This window comes from Rhinolophus sinicus, chromosome X (genome assembly GCF_036562045.2).
Source record: "Rhinolophus sinicus isolate RSC01 chromosome X, ASM3656204v1, whole genome shotgun sequence".
Taxonomy (NCBI): Eukaryota; Metazoa; Chordata; class Mammalia; order Chiroptera; family Rhinolophidae; genus Rhinolophus; species Rhinolophus sinicus.
The window spans coordinates 7,326,094-7,346,354 of NC_133768.1; the positions used below are offsets into that span (position 1 = coordinate 7,326,094).

The 20,261-nt window shown below is 42.2% G+C and overlaps 1 pseudogene; it reads right to left on the reverse strand.

The window, feature by feature from the left end:
- Positions 1–4,479: 4,479 nt before the first annotated feature.
- On the reverse strand, positions 4,480–5,230 carry LOC109455004 (GTP-binding nuclear protein Ran; annotated as a pseudogene).
- Positions 5,231–20,261: the final 15,031 nt, after the last annotated feature.

A 20,261-nucleotide genomic window follows, 5' to 3' on the forward strand; every position in this document is an offset into this window, starting at 1 on the left:
GGCAAATTCATAGAGATGGAAAGTAGGTTAGTGACTGCCGGGGGCTGAGGGGAGGGGGTGACGCGTGATTGCTAGTGGGGATGGGGTTTCTTTTTGTGGTGATGAAAGTATTCTACAATTGACTGGTGATGGTTACCTGTGAGTGTACTAAAAACCACTGACTTACACTTTAAATGGGTGAGTTTTACAGTATGTGGATTATAGCTCTATAAAGTTGTTACATCTATGTATCTATCTAGAAAGATCCACACTCTTACACCAGTACTTCCTGATACACTCCCTGTAAACCAAGAGACAAAAGACATTTCATTTAATGTTATCTATCTTAAATATTTAAGTGTTCAGAACAATTATATATTTAAGAGTGAAAGATTAATGCAGTTTTTCCTAACCTTGGTGTGGTGGGGGCCATTTCAGAATCATTTGTGGGGCTTTAAATTTTTTAATTTAATTTTTATTTTTTTATTTATTGGGGTGACATTGGTTAATAAAATTATATAGGTTTCAAGTACACATTTCTATAATACGTCATCTATATATTGCGTTGTGTATTCACAACCCAAAGTCAAGTCTCCTTCCATCACCATATATTTGACCCCCTTTACCCATTTCTACCTCTCTCCCTTCCTCCTTTCCCTCTGGTAAACACCATACTGTGTCTATGAGTTTTTGTTTTTTTGTTTGTCTTGTTCGTTTGTAGCTTTCAGTTTTATATCTATATCCCACATATGAGTGAAATTATAATGGTTCTCTGCTTTTTCTGTCTGACTTATTTCACTTAGCATGATAATCTCAAGATCCATCCATGTTGTCGCAAATGGCAATATTTCAGCTTTTCTTATGGACGAGTAATATTCCATTGTGTATATATATGCCACATCTTCTTTATCCAATCATTTATCGAAGGACATTTTGGTTGTTTCCATGTCTTGGTCACCGTGAATAATGCCGCAATGAACATAGGGGTACATATATCTTTATGGATAAATGTTTTCAGATTTTTTTGGTATATACTCAGGAGAGGGATTGCTGGGTTGTATGGTAATTCTATTCTTGATTTTTTGAGGAACCTCCATACTGTTTTCATAGTGGCTGTACCAATTTACATTCCCACCAGCAGTGCATAAGAATTCCTTTTTCTCCACAGCCTCTCCAACACTTGTTATTACTTGTCTTGTTGATAATAGCCATTCTAACAGGTGTGAGGTGGTTTCTCATTGTGGTTTTGATTTGCATTTTCCTAATAACTGGTAAAGTTGAGCACTTTTTCATATCTCTATTAGGCATTTGTTTGTGTGATTCTTTATATATTTGGGATATTAGCCCCTTATCAGAAGTGTGGTTTGCAAATATCTTCTCCCGTTTGGTTGGTTGCCTCTTTGTTTTGTTTGTGGTTTCTTTTGCTGTGCAGAAGCTTTTTAGTTTGATGTAGTCCCATTCACTTATTTTTGCTTTTACTTCCCTTGCCTTTGAGGTCATATTCATAAAATCCTCTCTGAACCCAAGGTCCATAAGTTTAGTACCTATGCTTTCTTCTATGCAGTTTGTTGTTTCAGGTCTTATGTTTAGGTCTTTGATCCATTCTGACTTAATTTTGGTACATGGTGACAGATAGCAGTCCAGTTTCATTCTTTTGCACATGGCTTTCCTATTCTCCCAGCACCATTTATTGAAGAGGCTGTCTTTTCTCCATTGTATGTTTTTGGCTCCTTTGTTGAAAATTATCTGCTCAATTCTATTCCATTGGTCTGTGTGTCTGTTTTTCTGCCAATACCATCTTGTTTTGATTATTGTTGCCTTGTAGTATAAATTGAAGTCAGGGAGTGTGATACCTCCAGACTTTTATCTCAGGATTGCTCTGGCTACTAGGGGTTTTTTGTGATTTCATACAAATCTGATGATTTTTTGTCCTACTTCTTGAAAAAATGCCATTGGGATTTTGATGGGGATTGCATTAAATCTGTATATGGCTTTTGGTAATATAGCCATTTTAATTATGTTGATTCTTCCAATCCATGAGCATGGAATGTCTTTCCATTTCTTTGTGTCTTCTTCAGTTTCTTTTAAGAATGTCTTATAGTTTTCAGTGTATAGATACTTCACATCCTTTGTTAAGTTTATCCGTAGGTATTTTATTCTTTAAGTGCAATTGCAAAAGGAATTGTTTTTTTTCCATTTATTTCTGAAATATCCTTGTTAGTATGCAATGGATTTTTGTACGTTGACTTTGTATCCTGCAACTTTACTGTATTTGTTTATTGTCCCTAATAATTTTTTGGTGGAGTCTTTAGGGTTTTCTATATAAATAATCATGTCTTCTGCAAAATGTAACGATTTAACTTCTTCATTCCCAATTTGGATGCCTTTTATTTCTTTCTCTTGCCTGATTGCTCTGGCTAGAGCTTCCAATAATATGTTGAATAACAGTGGTGATAGGGGACAGCCCTGTCTTGTTCCTGATGTAGAGAGAAAGGCTTCAGTTTTTCACTGTTAATTATGATATTAGCTGAGGGTTTGTTGTATATGGCCTTTATTATGCTGAGGTACTTTCCTTCTATACCCATTTTATTAAGTGTGTTAATCATAAATGGATGTCGTATTTTGTTAAATGCGTTTTCTGCATCTGTCAATGTTATCATGTGATTTTTTACCTTTATTTTGTTTATGTGATGTATCACATTGATAGATTTGAGTATGTTGAACTATCCTTGTGCCGCTGGGATGAACCCCACTTGGTCGTGATGAATAATCTCTTTAATCTTTTTAATGCATTGTTGTATTTGATTTGCTAGAATTTTATTTAGGATTTTTGTGTCTGTATTCATCAGATATTGGTCTGTAGTTTTCTTTTTTTGTGTTATCCTTACCAGGTTTTGGTATCAGGATAATGTTGGCCTCATAAAATGAGTTAGGAAGTATTGCCTCTTCTTTAATTTTTTTTCCAAGTCAAGTTGTCCTTTCAATTTTAGTTGTGGAGGGTGCCGTTCAGCTTCAAGTTGTTGTCCTTTCAGTCTTAGTTGTGGAGGGCGCAGCTCAGCTCCAGGTCCAGTTGCCGTTGCTAGTTGCAGGGGGCGCAGCCCACCATCCCTTGCGGGAGTCGAACTGGCAACCTTGTGGTTGAGAGGATGCGCTCCAACCAACTGAGCCATCCGGGAGCTCAGCGGCAGCTCAGCTCAAGGTGCTGTGTTCAATTTTAATTGCAGGGGGCACTGCCCACCATCCCTTGTGGGAGTTGAGGAATCGAACTGGTACCCTTGTGGTTGAGAGCCCACTGGCCCATGTGGGAATCGAACCAGCAGCCTTCGGCATTAGGAGCATGGAGCTCTAACCACCTGAGCCACCGGGCCGGCCCCCTCTTCTTTAATTTTTTGGAAGAGTTTGTGCAGAATTGGTATTAGATCCTCTTTGAATGTTTGGTAGAATTCACTAGTGAAGCCATCTGGTCCTGGACATTTGCTTTTGGGGAGGTTTTAGATGATTGTTTCAATTTCCTTAGTGTTGATTGGTCTATTTAGATTTTCCAGTTCTTCGTGATTCAGTCTAGGAAGGCTATATATTTCTAAGAAAGTGTCCGTTTCTTCTAGGTTTCTTCTTGGTATTCTTGTATGATCCTTTGTATTTCTGACTACCACTCTGCCTTTATCCAATCATCTATTGAAGGACACTTTGGTTATTTCCATGTCTTGGTCACTGTGAATAGTGCTGCAATGAACATAGGGGTACAGATATCTGTTTTCCGATTTTTGGGGAAGGTACCCAGAAGAGGGATTGCTGGGTCATATGGTAATTCTATTCTTACTTTTTTGAGGAACCTGCATACTGTTTTCCACAGTGGATGCACCAAATTACATTCCTACCGGCAGTGTATGAGGGGTCCTTTTTCCTATGGGACTTTTTCAAATGACTAGTGCCCAGCCCCAGCAAAGCACCCCTTTCGCTGATCCTGAAGTCCCCACTTCTGACTCACTGCATTAGAGGAATTCCCCAGAAAATAAGGACACAGACTCGAAAACTCATCATTCCCACTGTTACATAAGATAATTCTGGAAGTTCTAGCCAGGGTGACATAAGTCAGAAGACAGAGAAAAGAGGTATAATTATCCTAGAAGGGAGCATAAATCATTGTTCAGCTAAATTTTTTTTTTTGATACTTGAAATACAACTTTATTCTGACTCTAAATGAAAAGGAATGGGAATGACAGTAACAAACAAGATTTCCCCACTGAATATTGTGAAGTGACTGTAGCAGTCTTATATTTGAAACTCAATAAGGAAACACCTGTGTTCCAAAACAGCTAAATATGCAGGTTCAAAAAAGGAAGGTCACACTCACTCCAAAGCCCATCCGTCTCCTTCAGCATCCAAAAGAGTAAGCACATGTTCTGCTATGTAATAAAGGGGCAAACACGCTGCACCACTGACATCACAGGACAGTGGCCTGTAAAGCTAGACTTCTGGTGCTCGGCCCCAGCTTCACTTTCACAGGTCATCATCCTCGTCTGGGAGAGCAGTTGTCTGAACAACCTAGAGAGAGAGAGAGAGATCGTGACACTCCCGATGGGGCTGTTGGGAATATGTCCACTCCAACAGCAGGAACCCAACCAGACCTCGCACCTCTAGGTCATGCTCCTACTGTGCTGCCAAGCTGGGTCCATAACAACCTCAGGTGGGGCAAGAGCAGGCGTGGCATCAAACTCCAAGTTAGGGTCTCCGATGAGTTTTTGAGCAAGCCAGAGGCAGGGCTTTCTAAAGTTGTAGTTACTTTTGTCAGAGATGTCATAGTACTGAAGATTCTTCTTCCGGTGGAAGACCATTGATTTTGCCTTCACTTTCCTGTCCTTAATATCCACTTTGTTTCCACAGCACGATGGGATGTTTACACATACTCATACCAGATCTCTATGCCAGTTAGGCACATTCTTGTAAGTAACTCTCAAAGTTACATCAAACATTATAATGGCACACTGGGCTTGGATGTAATAGCCATCTCTCAGTCCACCAAATTTCTCTTGACCGGCTGTATCCCATACATTGCACTTAGTAGGTCCTCTGTTGCTATGGAACACGAGGGGATGGACCTCAACTCCCAAGGTAGCTACACACTTCTTCTCAAATTCATCAGTCAGATGACGTTTCACAAATGCAGTTTTTCCGGTCCCACCATCACCAACCAATTCAAGTTTGAACTGAACTTGGGGTTCTCCTTGGGCAGCCATCGTGATGTTACTTCCAGAAATGCCTCCGGGCCCGTCTGAGCCATTCAGCTAAATTGATGCTAGATCTAAAAATGCCCAAAGAGAATGCCTGGGGAAGCTATTCCAGGCCAGGAGAAACTTCAGTTAGGCCGCTGGATAGTAAGTACGCAAAAATCAACAACCTTTCTACATCCCTACTGTAGTCGCTTAGAAATTAGAATGGAAACAAAGTCCTTTCACAAAAACAACAAACTCTCATATATGAAGCAATAAGCATGCTATGAAAAGCGGGAACCTGTATGATGAAAACTCCTCAACTTTACCAACAGCCAAAAAGAAGACATGGAGACGTGCTACCCTCCCAGATGGGAAGATGACATCTTGCAAAGTCGTTCAAACTTCTTAGATTAATTTGCTGGCCTAATGTGATTCTGAGCAAAATGCTGATGATAAAATAGCAAATGAAAAAAGAAACATGGGTAAAAACCCACACATGTTAAGATTGCTGCATTTCATTGTGTATGAACTTTATATCCAAAGAAAACCACGGTAAACAAGTATGGATCGCTAGTTAGGGAATGCTTGCTGAAATACTTACGCGAGACACGTACTGATGTCTGCCATTCACTACAAAATGCACCAAAGAATACGTTGGATTGGTTGATGGATAGAGGATGGACAAACAGGTAGATGTGTGAAAAAGGAAACCTAGTAAAATGGTAATGGTAGAATCGAGGTGGGAAGCGTTTGCGTGTTAGCTGAAAAAATGTTTTCAAACTTGTTGAATATTTGGAAGTTTTCAGAATAAAACATTAGGCTTCCCTCCTCATGACCATGGCTTTGAGCACCTTCAGGCCCCTGCAAGCCTCAAAGAGCAACGAAAACCAAAATGCATACATATAAAATATGATACCAATTTTTAAAATGTAAGCTGAAAAAAGACAGGGAGGAAATGGGCTAAAATATTAACTGTAGTGAAATTACACATGGCTTTAATTTAGTTTTTCATACTCCATGTACTGACCAAGTCTTCTTTTATGAAATCCATGTACCACTTTTATCATGAAAACAGTATCGCCTGCCCACTCACCCGCCCTCTGGCCCAGTGAGAAAGATCCACCAGGTGGCAGCATCTCCCCAGTTGTGCTTCCCTCCTCAGGACCGCGGCTGGGAGCGCCTGCAGGCCTCCACGCCCTGATCACAGCTCTCCAGCTAGGACCTAACCGACCCCTGACTCATTTATTTGGAGTCCTCATGTTGCAGCCCCGCCCCATCTTCATCTTTGCCGATCTTTGCCGATCACGGTGCTTCTTTCATCCACACCCTCCGGCTTTCTATAGTGTTTGTCAGTTATTTAACATTTCTTATTTTAAGTGATCTTTGTCCAGAAACTAAAAGGAACAATTTACAATTTTTTTCTATGTAATAATGTAAAATACCTGCAGGCAGAAAAAAAAACACCCACAGATAAAGAATTATAAAATGACAATTGAGAAATATATTTGCAACATACGTGACAAAGGGCTGATTTACCTAATTTATGCAGAGCTCAAAATCAAAAGTTAAAAAAAAGATGAAAAGGGCCAGTCTGGTGGCTCAGGCAGTTAGAGCTCCGTGCTCCTAACTCCGAAGGCTGCCAGTTCGATTCCCACATGGGCCAGTGGGCTCTCAACCACAAGGTTGCCAGTTTGACTCCCGCAAGGGATGGTGGGCTGCACGTGCACCCCTGTAACTAGAAAACGGCAACTGGACCTGGAGCTGAGCTGCCCTCTCCACAACTAAGACCGAAAGGACAACAACTTGAAGTTGAACGGCACCCTCCACAACTAAGATTGAAAGGACAACAACTTGACTTGGAAAAATGTCCTGGAAGTACACACTGTTCCCCAATAAAGTCCTATTCCCCTTACCCCCCCCAAAAAAGATGAAAAGATTAAAAACCCAATAGAAAAAAAGATGAAGTAAACAAAAGGATACAAAGAAACATAAATCACTAATAAACAGGGAGAAAATGTTGAACCTCACTCAGAATAGAAGAAATGCAAACCAAAACCGTCATGGGCTATAATTTCCTACAAACTGCCAACAGTGAAACGATACCTGCTGGTGTTGGGACTGGGGATTGATTGGGAAAGGAGTATTGTAAAAACATTAAGTGAGGCAACGTTCTGAAGGAAAATTTGACATCTGTTAAATTTATAAATGCGTGTAGCCATTTAGCAAGACCCTCTTTGGAATTTACACTATAGAAATATTTATGTAATATCACTGAATATGCATATATATACACATATATGATATTCATTGCAATATTTTCATCCTAGCAAAAAACAAAACAAAATCTAAAAACAAGAGAGAACTTGAAGCAACCAAAGCATCTGAACAGTATTTTTTTTAAATAAGAAGAGGCTTGATGATAGGTAAACAAAGCAAAAATTAGGTATCAAAACCAAGGTCAAGGTTAGCACCCAAATAGCAGAAAAGTTGACTTTATGTGGAGAGAACGACTGCACCCTGTTCTATCTTCCCTAGTTAGATTCTCAGAATCCTGAGTCAATGGTAAAGTGACATTATGGGTGATTTTTTTCTTTCTTTGTACTTGTCTGGGTACATTCAATTTTCTATAATGAGCATGGATTAATTTTTAATAATGTTATATGTAGTATCTTTATCAATGTGTAAAGAACACCTCGGGAGTTTATAAACGACTGTACAATCGTAAAGCATTCTTCTATTTCTCCACTTGAGGGCAGCATAAGCATATCAAATATAAAAATAGTTTCAAGGTATTTGGTCTGAAATTGAACCTGCTGTTAATTCAGTTATTTTGACATACTACTTGCACAAACAAATTTTTCATTAAATTGTTTATTTTTCTGATAAAATGACTATATAGTCATTATATAAATTGATATATAGGAGAAAACACATTACCTATAGTTACACTACTCAGATATAGCCAAGGTTGACAATTTGGCATTTATCTTCATTTATGACGTGATGGAAAGAGGAAGCTATGCATTTTTAAAATAAAATGTGTCCCCCGAAGTATATGGCCATACCACCTTGAATGTGCCCGATCTCGTCTGAAAAGAAAATGTGCCCCCTTTACAATTGTTTTCTAATCTACCCTTTCGCCTCAAATGTCTCCTGAGCATTTCCGTTTCCCTAAATTCTTTGATATGGTGGTTCTTAAAGGCTGCCTGCTGTTCCAGCTTGTGGACACAATGTAACTTACTTAACTGATTTAAATTGGCCATTTAGGCTGTTTTAACTGGCTTTAAATTATAAAAACTTCCCCAGGCATGGAAAAATGTAACTATCACCCAGCTAATCACTACTTAAATTTGATACAGGTTAATTTTTGCCATCTTTGCTTCAGATATTTTTTAAAAAGAAAAGTTTACAAGCAGATTTGAAGTTCTCTCTATCCAATTAATTCCTATCCTTCCTTCCTAAAAGTCACCTCTAATCTGAAGTTGGTGTTTATTTTTTTCTTATCCTTCATCTCAGGTTTTAATTCAAAAGTGTGTTCCATAAACAATATAGTATTGTTTGAGTTTTTAAATTCTACAAATAAATGTAATCGTGAGTTCATATCCTTTACTCACTTCACATTATGATTTCAAGATTTAACCATGTTGATAAAGACCTACTTAATTGCAACTGCTTTATTATGATTTAGAAATATCACTTATTAACACTCTCCTGTTGTTAAGCATTTAGATTGTTTCTAGTAATTGAGAATCACGGCTCTGGTGATGGGGCAGGTGCCGGTGAGTTTCTCTAGGGACTATGCCTAGACAAGAATTCAACAGTAGGTGCAGAGCTGAGGCGGCTGGGATTCCTAGGAGAGGAATGGCTGATTCAAGAGGGCCGGTCTTGAGTGAGAGCCCCACTTCCTCACATCCTGTGTGTGGTATGAGGCATGGCTTTAAGAATCTTCAAGGTTAAGCATCTTTTCATGCTCATTGACTAGCAAGGTTTTATCTTTCATGAATTTTCTCTCCATAGCTTTTGCTTATTATCTGCTTGGGTTGTCTTTTTCTTATTGATTTGTAGATATTTTATATATATTTCTGTTTCAGACGGGGTCTCAACAGGAACCATGTGGCATGAGCAAACCCACTAATTTAAGGCAAACAATAAAGGGACTATTTACAAAAGCATGGGCAGGTTGGGGGCAAGCGACTGTGGCTGTGCAGCACCCAAGGTGGGCAGCAGAGGGCAGTGCTCACCACCTCGGGCCTGAGGTGGCCGCGCAATTGTTGAGCAACAATTCTCAGATTTCTGGGCTCTTCGAGCAAAGGGCACTGACAAGCTTTGTTCAGGGATGATTGGATCGCAGCCAGCCTTGAGAGCTAGAGATAGTGGACATAATAAAGATAGAGCATATCGCCCTCCCCGGAGACATTGCAGGATCCTAAAGCCTTCTTCCCATCCGGGAGACCTTTGCTCACCTTCCAGTGTAACGAACCTGGAGGGGGCCCTCCCCTCGGCCCCTGAGGGGATTTGCTTGCATTCCGGATGGCGGCATCTGTCTGCAGGGGAGGATGGGCAGACCCTTAGCCGCCGTGATAACAGCTCCAGCTCCTAAGTCAGGGATCCCCTCCTGTGGTGCCTCCTCCCACGCATGCAGGTGAACATTGACCCCTTGTCACGTGTCCCTGTGGGAACTGGGGAGCTGGGTACCAACTCAAGCTATCGCTATGGCTGCTGCCTTTTGCTGTAATCGAGTCTACGCCTCTGACCAGGGCTCTGGCACCTTTGGTCAGCAGTATGTACATGAAACTGGGGCAGGCTGACTGGCTAGCCCTGACAGCAATGAGCAGAGCCCAGGAAATGTAACTGTGTGGAGGGGAGCTAAGTTTGGGTGGAGGGACAGAGCCATCTCCCTCAGGGTGGGAGCCAGGGCAGTACACACACATCATCTGCCTCTGGTCTGCCCCGGATGCTCCACCTGCAAACCAGAGGGGCTAGAGCACCTGATTCAGTTCATACAGTCAGCCTCGCAGGCACAGAGCAAAGTGGGGACAGGTGGAGAACTGACAGGGCTACACGAAAGGCACCTATCGCAGCGACTGGTTTTGTGCTTTGCAGATGTCTTCTCTTGGACTGTGGCTTGTCTTTCCCTCCATAACTGTGGTCTGTTTGATACTGGTTTTTTGGTATGTGTTCAGGCTTGCTTTATGTACTTTTACCTGGTCTGTATTGGTAAACATTCCACGTGTGTATTGACTAATTATTGTATGCTGGCTTCTATGTAGTCCGCTAGCTCAAGATAAACAACAACAGTAATAGTGACTAATTGGAGCAGGGTATGTGTGTGGGTTGGTTACAAAAAGAGAAGTGGAACTACAATACTCCACAATACCAACGTGCAGGCGGGTAGCTGCAAGTACCAGAAAGCAAGACTCCTCTGGATCAAACAATAAAACTGAGATCTCTTTTCATAAGAAGTCCAGATGCAGCTGTCTTCAAGGTCGGCTGAATCATCAGTTTCATGTTGTCCCATTTCTCTTCTCTACTCTCCTTCCTATTAGTTTAATCAATGTGTTGGGAGCAAGACATTTGTAGCAGTTCCCAGTACCTCGTCCAAACTTGACAATGTCAAGAGGAAGAGATAAATAATATTATCATATGACTCTTTTAAAAAGAGAGGAAATTTTCCCAGAAGCCCTCCTATCAGACTCCCATCATGTATCAGTGGCTAGAGTTGGGTCACACTGGTTTTCCTGAAAATATTACTAGCAAGGCAGAAGATAATAACATTAGTCAGATTGAGTTGATTCTTAAAGCAACAGTTGGCTTTCCCTTCCGGAAACATGCTGCACAGTGTGCGGGTGGCTACTCGAGCCACATTTGGACTCTTTTAGGTAGAAAGGCGAGTGGATGGATGCCGGATAGGCAACCCAAAGCCTTCACTACAGGGGTGACCAAACTAAAGCAAACTCTCAAAACTCAATGGCAAAAAATGAACTACAGTTGGAAAACAGGCAAAAGACAGGAGACATTTCACTGAAAAGGGGATACCAATAACTAACACATGAAAAGATGTTCAACATCACTAGCCATTTGGGAAATACAAATTTAGACTACAATGAGATATCATTACACACCTATCAGAAAGGCTAAACTAAAGCAAAACACAGTGACAACACCAAATGCTGACTAGGATGTGGAGAAACCAGACCATTCACACATTAATAATAGGAATGTAAAATGGTACAACCACTCCCTGTCTTGCTGGGTCAATGTCATATCTTTTATTCCTGTGCTGGTATTAGGACCCTAGCGCCTAACAGTGAGGGTCAACACTGGGGTACAGTCTCCTTCTGACCCTGTAAAGTGATGTTTCTCCCTAGCTACTCTGTGTATTTAATATTCGTATTATATTTTATACAACATGTCTATGTGTTGTAGAAATATGAGGGGCATGGGATGTATTACTCAATCTGCCCAATTGCCAGAACTGAAAGTTGTAGTCTGTTTCCAATTATTTAATATTATAAATAATGCTATGATGAATATCCTTGCCCATTAATCTTTATGCACATCTCTGGTTATTTTCTTTGGATAAATGCCTAGAAATGGTCAAACAGTATGAACATTTTTAAGGTGTGTGATATATAATGTCCCATCGCCAATCCCAAAGAATGCACCACTTTACATTCCCTGAGAATTCCTGTTTTCCTGCATCCTTACCAACATTTGGAAACTTTAAAAAAATTCACCATTCAGTTAGATTAAAAACAAAGGGGGGGGTGAAAACAATATCTTTTATATTTTTAACTGGTTAGAAAAAATAAAAATAAGAATAAAATTGTGTGACACGTGGAAATTATATACAATTGAAATTTCAGTGTCAACAATGATAGTTTCATTGGCACGCAACCATATCCATTCCTTTACACATTGTCGATGGCTGCTTTCAAGTTACAGTGGCAGCGACCTGTGGCCCGCAACACCTAAAATATTGACAATCTGACCATTTACAGAAAAGGTTTGCCAACCCTTCTTTTAGATAAAGTCAGTCCATACACAAATATATTGTAATACAGGCATACGATGATACTAACCATCGCTGAGACCAGATGAGCTACAACTGCACACAACAGCCTGAATGAATCTCACAAACACGGAGTTAAGAAAAAGAAGCCGATACAAAACAAATACATGCAGTGTGCAGCTTATTGATAGAGCGTTTAAAAGCAGGCAGAACTGACCTCTGCTGATAGAAATCAGGAGAGTAATAACCCTGCAAGGGACAGTAGAGTGAGTGGAAGAGGTGCCCATGAGGGGGCATCTCAAGCACCAATCTGGGTGCCAGTTAGATGGATGAATTCATTTTGTGAAAATGCATTGAGTTCTACGCTTATGCTTTGTGCATTTACCTCTAGGTAAGTTATCCTTCAACAAAAGCTCTAGGAAAAAAAGTGACAGGGGAGATACTGCGTGGCCACATCTGGGAACAAGCAGTCAAATCAAAGCAGGCCAAATTTCTTCTGTATTTTCTCACTTCCTGTTTCTTCGCTCCTCTTCTGTATCTCAGCTTTCATTGCTTTCCTCGCTCTCCTCGCTGCCTCCTCCCACCCCACTTTAGGGGGATGAGCTCCGCGGGAACTCCTCTTAGCTGCAGCAGACCTATTCTGCGAGGAATTGGAAGTAGGTTGCTCTTATGCAGGTCTATGCATTTGTCACAGTTATTTATTGCCGTGCAACTAATCACCTCCAAAATGTATGGCTTCGGTAACAATATGTTATTGTTTGCCTGTGATTCTGTGGGTCAGGCAGGGCTCAGGTAAGGAATGCTTCTGTTCCACGTGGCATCAGCTGCAGTCATGCACTGGGCTGCACAGCTGTCCAGGATGGAAGGTGCAAGAAGCCTTAACTTACGTAGTCTGTCTCCTCAGTGCTCCTTTCTACGTGGCTGTTGTGGGCTGCCTGATAGCATGACGGTCTCAGAGTAATCAGGCTTACATGGTGTCTGACTTCCAGGAGCAAGAATGTGGAAGCGCCAGTTCTCTGAAGCCTGGGGATGGAAATTCTAGCACATCACTTCCACCATATTATATTGGGCAAGTAAGTCACGAGGCATGCTCATTCAAGACAAGGGGAAATGGACTCTCTTTGTTGATATGAGCAACAGCAATGCATTTGTGACCTCCTTTAATCCACCTAGAACTTTATCTAGGGTGCTAGTAGCTGAGTTGGCTGGAGCTTACCACACTTCCCAGAATCCCTAGGGTGCTAGGGCCTCAACTGATTACAGCAGATAGCCCCTGCCCCTTCTATATCATGGGAGACTTCCATCAACCCATTAACGTAACATGTCTGTATTCCAATCACTGAAGTGCCATGTGCATTAACTCAATAACAAACACACAAATAATTGAATCATTTGTAGAGGCAATTTATAGAATTAATTGAATCACGGAACTTGTCAGCTTTTCATTTAAAAAAAATCAATGCTGTGATATACCCTGTTGAGCATGAAAGTCAAGCAACATAATATCACCATGACAGCGACCACTGTTACCTGAACTTCCTTCTGGACCAATGCTCCCTAAATTTTCATACGCATGGGAGTCACTGGGGGCTCTAATTAAAAACCAGGTTCTGCTTCCATAGGTTTGGAGTGACGCCTGAATGTGCTGCTCTGTGTGCCAGAGCATGGCTGTCACTATGGTTGGGCACATGCTGGTACAAACGGTCCCTGGTTAAATTGGCTTAGAGTTTAGCTGGTCCTTTATAAGAAACATAAATCAGTTGGTTAGGGATGAAACAATTTATTCGGATGACAACCAATCACCCCCCGCCCCCCCCCCCCCCAAATCTGTAAATGGATGAGAACATGACAAGGGCAGAAAATTAGATTCAGGTTTAGGCCAAAAAACAGAAACGCAAGCACTTTAGGAGGAATGTGACTTGAATCGTATCAGACCTTATCAGCTCTGAACAGGCTCTGGAGGGCTGAGCAAGGTTTCTGAGTTTGGGTGGAATTCATTTGGTCAACAATATTGGTATTTGATCATATTATTGACACAGGTTTGCAAGGATGGACTTGTGATTTTTTTTTATGTAAGCACCATAATTTGGACATTGTACAGCTCTTCAGAAGTGCTGATTACAGCTCTCAAGCTCTCAAAAGTGGCGTGTGTGTGTGCGCACAAAAAAGATTTATTCAGTTTTACAAATTTGATAGTCAACTTATTTAAGTTTTTCCTTAACCTTTTAAACTCAGCCTAGAAACTTTATTATTGTTTTTTTTAATCATTTTAACTCATGTCTAAGTCTAGCAAATAATAGCAAACACTTTAAAGAGACCTCTGGAAAATACTTGATCCCACTTGCAAACTTAATTAAACACTTTCATGAATTTTAAAATACATTTAAAACTCTTAGTATGCTGTACTCAGTTCCCTTTTTAATCAGTTCAATTGCCTCAATTAACAAATACATTCCCAAGTATGCAAATAACTTTTAAATCCAATAAATTAGACTTATAAATACAATGAAACTTAAGTTCTCTTGAAATGTGCCACTATTGCATAAAAAATTAGGTTTCTACTAAAATCACAAGTTTAGATTAATTACCCAATGATACATTTTACAGTGATTTCCAAAGCTCAGAAATTCTTGAAACTTTACAAATGCATAAAATATCCACTATATACAGATTCCTCCTTCACCTCAAATATGAATCCTATAGTTGTGATTCTCTTAAAAGTTTCTGTACTTTTCCTAAGTCATCCTGGCGCTGAGAGCATCCCCCCATCACAGATGGTAGTTACCACCTCGTGACTGAGACTGCTTACCCAAGATTTGGGCTGGCCCCTGGCTAGATTCTTGTCAGTGACCCTAATGGGACACTTGAAACCTATTAATGATTGCTATGTCCACAATGCTCTACTACACGGGAGGTGGTCTCAAGACCCTGACCCTTAGTTTTAAGCTGTACACATTATTGATTCTTCTGCGTAGCCCTGGACATTTGTAGGACTGGCAGCTTGATCCCTCGGTTGGATTTTGCATTTATGTGGTTCTCAAAATATGTACTTTTCCCTCTAGCTCTAAAGACCTTTGCACTCCAGGAATCCTAAGATACGTAAATACCCTTTTATCTGCTAATAAGACCTTTGGAATCCATGGAATCTTCCTAGAGGCTTTGATGAGATTGGGTTTGGATCTTAGGGCAGGATTGCCTCAGAGGTGCTGGTGTTTTCTTCCTTAGAGGCACATCACATCTAGATTTATCTTTTTGTGATTTCAGCAGGAACACGTACTTTTTTACATTCCAAACTATACAGTAGTCCCTACCCCCTGCCCCCATCCAAGGTTTCTCTTTCCGAGGTGGGCTCTTTGGAAGATGCTTAGGTCGTGATGGTAGAGCCCCATGAATGGGATCAATGTTCTTTTAAAAGAGATCTCACAGGGCTCCCTTACCCCTTCTGCCATGTGAGGACACAGCAAGAAGTCTGCCACCTAGAAGATAGCCCTCACCTGACCGTGCTGGCACCCTGACCTTGGACTTCCAGCCTCCAGAACTGTGAAAGATAAAGTTCTGTTGTTTATAAGCCCCCCCCCCCCCGGTCTGTGGGATTTTGTCACAGCAGCCTGAAACAGACTAAGACAGGGTCCCACATTTTCATTTTGTGTTGTGAAACGTAGGCCCCAAATTAGGTGGCCAGTCCTGAGTAGGGACTCCAGGAGAATCAAATCAGGCAAAAGGCAAACCTTGCTTACAGCGTGGTTGGCTTCGGGCTGGCTTTTGGCCCATTTCTATTTCTGTGCCAGGTAAGTCTGGCTGAAGTTCACAGAGACATGGCCTAAAGCTGAGTGACAAACAGATCCGGGCTCCCAAATGTGCTTACGCAGAGTGAGTGTGAGCGTTTACTCAGTGATGGGAGTGGGGCTTGGCACCCCTTGGCTGAAAAACATGCCCCTATTGATTGTGAGGTTACTACCCAGATGGCTCTTTGAATCAGTATTGTCCAATCACTTTTCTTAGTTGCCACCCCCTCCACCGCCTTCCGTGTGTGTAATACAGCGCTTCGTACACTAATGGAACTGGGCTGGGTGATTCAATGCGCTCCCCTGCAATGCTGATGCTGCTGGTCCATGAACCAGCCTGTGAGCAGAAAGAGTCCTAGAAACAGAGTAGCTGGTGATGGAGCCCAGAGGTGTGACGAGACATTCATGTGCCAAGCTGACTGGGTCACGGGGGCACAGGCATTTGGTCAAACATGATTCTGCATGTGTCTGTGAGGGAGCTTTTGGATGAGATGAACTTTGAGTGGGCAGACTAAGGAAAGCAGATGTGGGTGGGCCTCATCCAATCAGTTGAAGGCTTGAATGAAGCAAAAAGATGCACTCTCCTGCAAGTGAGAGGGAATGGCTCCTGCCTGACTGATGGAGCTGGGGCATCAGTTTTTCCTGCCTTTGGACTCGAACTGAAATGTCAGCTCTTCCTGGGTCTCAAGCCTGCCGGCCTTGGACTGGAACAACACCATTGGCTCTCCTGGGTCTCCAGTTTGCTGACTGTGGATCTTGTGACTTGTCAGCCTCCACAGTCACATGGGAAAATTCTTTATCGTGAATCTCTAGATATATACTTCCTATTGGTTCTGTTTCTCTAGAGAATGCTGACTATTACAGAGGTCAAATGGGATAGCTGGGCTTCAATGTTAAGGGCTGATGCTTTTCAGCAGTAGCCAGATCACATTGGGCTGGTTACTTACAACCTCTGAGGCTTGGTTTCCCCACCATAAAGCCTGGTAGTACAAATTACACATATAGGGTTTTTCAACCTCGGCACTAGTGACCATGGGCTGGATGATTCTTTGTGTGTGTGTGTGTGTGTGGGGGGCCCATCCTGTGCACTGTAGGATGTTGAGCAGAATCCCTGGTTTCTATACACTAGAGGCCGGTAGCACCCCTCGCCCCAGTTGTGACAACTAAAAACGTCTTCAGACATTGCCAAATGTCCCCCGGGGGTCACAATCGCCCTGCTTGAGAAACACTGATATAAAACTGCCATCTTGAGGTCGTTGCTCCAGGATCTAGAGAGGTTACATGTGTTCCAAAACCGTTCCATTCATGCTGCAAAAGAGACTCATTTATAACGCTGGTGTCATCCAATGGAAAAAAAATTGTTAATGACCCAGAGACTGCTCTTTTTGTGTGGGATAAATCCTCCTACTTGTGTCTGTAAGCATGAGACTTCCAAGCCGCTCTGCTTGGCGCATAGAGTGGAGGTCTGCAGTTTAAGAATCTGTTTTTCCAAACGCACAGGGGACCAGAGTCATAATCCTAAACAGGAGAGAATCCAGCCAGGAGTATTTTGTAGTATGCTGGCGCATGGCAGCTGTGTCTTCCTGAAATTATGGTTTGCCTGGAATACGTTTTCAATTGGCTCGTTAGCATTTTGTTGAATATAGCCCATGGGTTAGGAAAGAAAAGAAGCAAAACTGTAGCTCTGGGAAGGGAGACTTGGACAGGCAGGAAGTGGGTGACTATGAGTGTTCTAAGTTTGGGAGAGATTGGTCTAACTTTTTTTTTTTTAAACCTGCATTTGAATAACCCAGGTACAAAAGGAGTCTGCCTGCAACATGACAGCCATGAACTGATTCCAAGGACATTGGCTTCGCGCTGAGAAGCCAACGCAGAGCAGAACGCAGCACTGAAATGGACCAAACACAAAGATTGTTTGGCTTATCCACACAGCTGACTCTTCCGGAATACCCTGCATCTCTTTGGAGTGAAAGATTAGGAAATGAGAAAAACCCTTCATCTCCAAACTGGACACAAATCAAGGAAGTCCCATTTGAGAAATATGCTCCCAGTCTCCCCGTCCACACACAAAATCTAAACAACGGCTTTTCCGATCACAAGTCAACTAAGTGTCTAAAGTTAAAGACACAGAGCCATGAAATAAAGGCTCAAGGAATAACCCCACCCCTTCCCCATTCCAATCTCTGAACCTGGGGAGAGGTCTGGGGTTAGGGATCTTGGCATTTCTTTACAGTCCCTAAACCAGCAAGACAGGAATTAGCAAGCACTACATCTAATCTCCACGGTGTGTGGATTTGCATTATTTAAATACATGGGAAGCGCCCATAATCGAGTAATTATTCCAGCATTTGAAGAATGCCAAACAATGAGCCATTTCTTCTTCAGACCCAATCCGGCCCATTTCCGTTTTCCTCTTAGCACATTGTGTAGAATTACCCAATGTGTCACTTCCTAGAACACTTGATTGTTTACACAAGTAAGCAAGACTTCTTTGGCAGTATTTATTTCTCTCATTTTAGACATGATGATTGCAGCCTTCGCGGTGCTCCCTTTTCTAGAAGCTTCTCAAGTATTGAATATGTATAGAGGCAATTTTGTTCCTTCCTTTTTTAAAACAAAGGTTACCCTTTGGGAAGAGGGGTGGAGCGAGAAGGCCGAATCTAATTGGGAATAAAAATCTCCAAACTCTGTGCTTGCTTGTCTGGTATGCAAGGAGTGTGTTGGATTTACTCCTTAACAAGCATTTTAAAGAAAATATGCTGCAAGCTATACTTGAGTGCATTTTAACAGTTTCGGCAAGGGGATTTCCCAGAGGGTCTGTGAGGAGGAGAACAATTATTTGCATCTCGATTACCCAGAGCCTAAGTGGATTTTTCCTGAGCTGTTTTTCCATCAGAAATCTTGGTGGGAGGAGAGGTCACTCCAATGTTTGTAGTTCTGTTGTTGGCAAAGCTGTGGTTTTAATATGGAGGCAATAAAGAATGCATAATTGTGCATTTACCGAAGACCAAAGACTGCTTTCCCTACAGTGTTTTGTGTGTGCATGTGTTTTTGTCCAACACGGAAAGCCCCGCTTGACTGTAAGAAAGACAGGCCTTATTCTCCCTAACAATTAACACACGCAGACAAGGCTTTCCAATTTATGGCCAAGTTGGGAGTTAAGAGTCCCTTCATCCCTCCTACCAACTCTCCTCCATCCCAACCCCCAGCACAGGTCTTTGGGGACAATCAGCAGCTGCCTGGGGCAATCATTACAAGTCAAAAGGGACTAATGGTGCAATAGAGGGGGCCTCAGGGCACTCCAAGTTTCGTTGGCTCCTTGTGTGAAGACAAATGCAATGAGCCTGCTTTACTTGTCTGAGTCAGAGAGGTACAGGGGCCGTGGGTGGGCACGTGGATAAAGCTTCTTCAGTGAGGGTCCCCAATCTGCTGTTACTGACATGCCATGTCACTCTCCTGAATTCTCTGCTATTCATGTGCAAATGCCATTAGGGACACCTGTAGATGTTATGATGATCAAATGACTCATATTTGCTAAGCACTTGGAAGAGGGTGAGGCAGCCGACTCTCTTAGGTCAGGCCCCCTAAAAGCTGTGTCGAGGTGGGGGTTCTCATGTGAGTGATTGGCGTGTGCTGGCTGATGGAGGTATGGGAGGCAGGCTAGGGCAGGGAGGAGCTAGAAAAGCCATGGTAGCTCACAGCAGATCTGGAATGTGAGGTGCACTAGCGTTTGTACCACCAAGACAAGGGGGCTGGGTTGTCATTCTGCAGAATGAGTCCCTAAGGAGGTGGGTGTAACAACCCAGACATCAATCAGCCACGGGTAAGTCTCTGAAAGGGTGCCTGCCCCAGCCTAGGAGATCTGGGCGGGGCGCTGCATCTGCTATGCAAATCAACAAGTATTTGATGACAGCCGCTCCACGTGCCAAGGAACAAGGGCTCAGAACTCGGGAATCTGAAGACCTGAGCCTGTTTCCTCATCCAAGACGTCTTTCTTTTGGTCTCAAAAGGCCTCCTCTGAGTCCCTAGTTTGAGGTTGGCTGACCTCATTTGTAGACACCTTACAGTCATAAGTGCCTATTTCTTTGTTTAGCCCTGAACTTGGCGGGTAGGGAGTGCAATGCTCCATCCTATTCTCTGTAGCACCCCAACGCCCAGCACAATGCCTGCACCTAGTAGGTCTGCAGCACATACTTGCTGTCAGTTAGAATGAATACATAACACCTGTCACCGTCAGCCGCAGGCCTTTTAGCTCCTAATGGGTGTAGCTTC